The 2,167-nt window shown below is 42.1% G+C and overlaps 1 non-coding gene across 1 annotated transcript; it reads right to left on the minus strand.

The window, feature by feature from the left end:
* Positions 1 to 1,786: 1,786 nt before the first annotated feature.
* On the minus strand, positions 1,787 to 1,894 carry LOC111725952. Its single transcript, XR_002773884.1, has one exon. It is a non-coding gene; the product is annotated as a U6 spliceosomal RNA (small nuclear RNA).
* Positions 1,895 to 2,167: the final 273 nt, after the last annotated feature.

Below are 2,167 nucleotides of genomic sequence, written 5' to 3' on the forward strand. Positions count from 1 at the left end.
AGGCATTGTGGTGGTCACCTGTAGTCCCAGCTACTGGGGAAGCTGAGGTAAGAGAATCACCTAAGCCCAAGAGCTAGAGGTTGCTATGAGCTGTGATGCCACGGCACTCTACCGAGGACAACAAAGGAAAACTCTATCTCAAAAACAAATAACAAAAATAAAATAAAATATTAAGGGGGAGAAAGACAAAACCCACACACACCTGTGTCCCCTTACACACACATACACGCACATCACAAACAGGTAAGTAAGTCCATGGTGCCTGGCTCCTGTATGTATGAGAAACCCTCCCTGCTCCAGCCCATGCCATCAGACTCCCTTGTCCTCCCCACACAACAACCATTTTCAAGTATCCACTGCTCCAGAGGCATGGGCAGGAGTAGTCCCCACTCTTAGTTTTCACAGATGCTTGATCCTTATTCAGTTCCAGCCAACCTGGCATCTGAGGGGTCAATTGCCAAACCCACACCAAGGACAATGCAGCGCCTCAATGCGAGGGACCAGAGACGTACTGACCAAAACAGCTTTTCTTCTCCCTCTTTCTTCTTCTTGTTCCTCTTCGTCTTCTTCTCCTTCTCTCTCCTTTCTCTCTCAAGTATACACTCATCAGAAGACCTGAAGCGTTCCTTTGCTCTTCCTAATGTTATATAACCAATTGCAGTTTCAGAATATACCAGAGCAAGTTCTCAACAAATAACTTATCTCTGGGTTTGTCTTCTACATAAAATGTGAGTTATACTCAAGATAAAACATGTTGAGTTAAACTTTGTCTGCACCAACCTTCATATCTCCTCCAAGCCCGAGTCAACCTAGGCCTCTTTTTGACACTGTGGGCAGCTCCAGGTTTAGTTTGAAGGTCATCTCTCAGTTCTTGTATACAACAGGAAGGAGATATAAACAGAAATATTTGAGAACAGAAATGGCCAACAACATCCCCTTGGAGGCTACTAAGATATCAGATGATGGGAGAAACCTACACCTTATTCTTTGATGAGTCTGTGATATCGATTCACAATATTAGCAATTGATGCCTGCCCAGATGGCTGATGGATTATCTATCATTCTATTTCTACCATTGTGGATGAATACTTTTGAGTTATAAAGTATTTTTTATTTTTACTCTTAAAGATCCAGTTTGTCCTAGGAGGAGCCACATCTCAGAGCTTCCTTAGACTGCAGTGCAATGTTTCATGGAGACCAGGGAAAGGTCTGACAGTGACCTAGGGAGATTGTGCTTACTTCCCTTTTTTTTCCTACTTGTGGTCTAAATGATGCCACGATTGATGGGGAGACCTGGGGTGAGTTGTTCAACTGCATCAAACTCAATCTGCCCCTCTTTCAAAAGCAGAGATTTCGCTCCCTTTCAAATGTCACAAGATGATAAAATATGCTCATTGTATGCATGCATATGAGCACCAAAGGTAATTTAAGAAAACAGGATGTTTACCTGAATCTTTGAAAGCCATTAGCAAAGGGCATGGCAACCCCCTAGGCACCATAAAAAAATACAGTGAAAGGCAGCTAGTTACATTTGTAGGAGGACAGATGAGGGTGAGTGGAAGGGAAAAAAATGTTCTTCCTATAGCATTTCACTAAAAATTTCAATTTTACAAGTAATAAATCAATATTTTTTGGTATTTTTATATTTTTAAAAGTACACAAAACCACCTATGTACACAAGCCCAGGTGAACGTAACAAGTAAGTCTTCATACATCTTCTTTGGTCTTAAAAAAGCTTAACTTCTCTGGAGTAATGTCTTGCCTATTCCTGCAATAGTGACTCAGTAAAAATACAGAACACTTCATGAATTTGTGTGTCATCCTTGCCCAGGGGCCATGCTAATCTTCTCTGTATCATTCCAGTTTTAGTATATGTGCATAGATTCTTATGAACATAAGACCTATAAGACAATCGGTCATGGTTCATACACTCAAGAGTCAGGCAGTCATGGGGTCAGGTTGCAGCACAAAACTGCAGGCCTTGGGACACTGAGCAAGTCGATTTCCTCTGCAACTCAGTGTCTTTGCCAAAGGCGAAACGGAGCAGCCTTTGCACATGATAGGTGCTCCATGAACAGAAAAATCACCTCTAAGAACAGACCGTGTTTGTCTGAGCATGTCTGGAATGTAACCATGGAAGCAGACAAAGAAGCCAACCACCAAACAC

The sequence above is a fragment of the Otolemur garnettii genome, unplaced genomic scaffold, assembly GCF_000181295.1.
Source record: "Otolemur garnettii isolate 467f Iridium unplaced genomic scaffold, OtoGar3 scaffold00050, whole genome shotgun sequence".
Classification (NCBI taxonomy): Eukaryota; Metazoa; Chordata; class Mammalia; order Primates; family Galagidae; genus Otolemur; species Otolemur garnettii.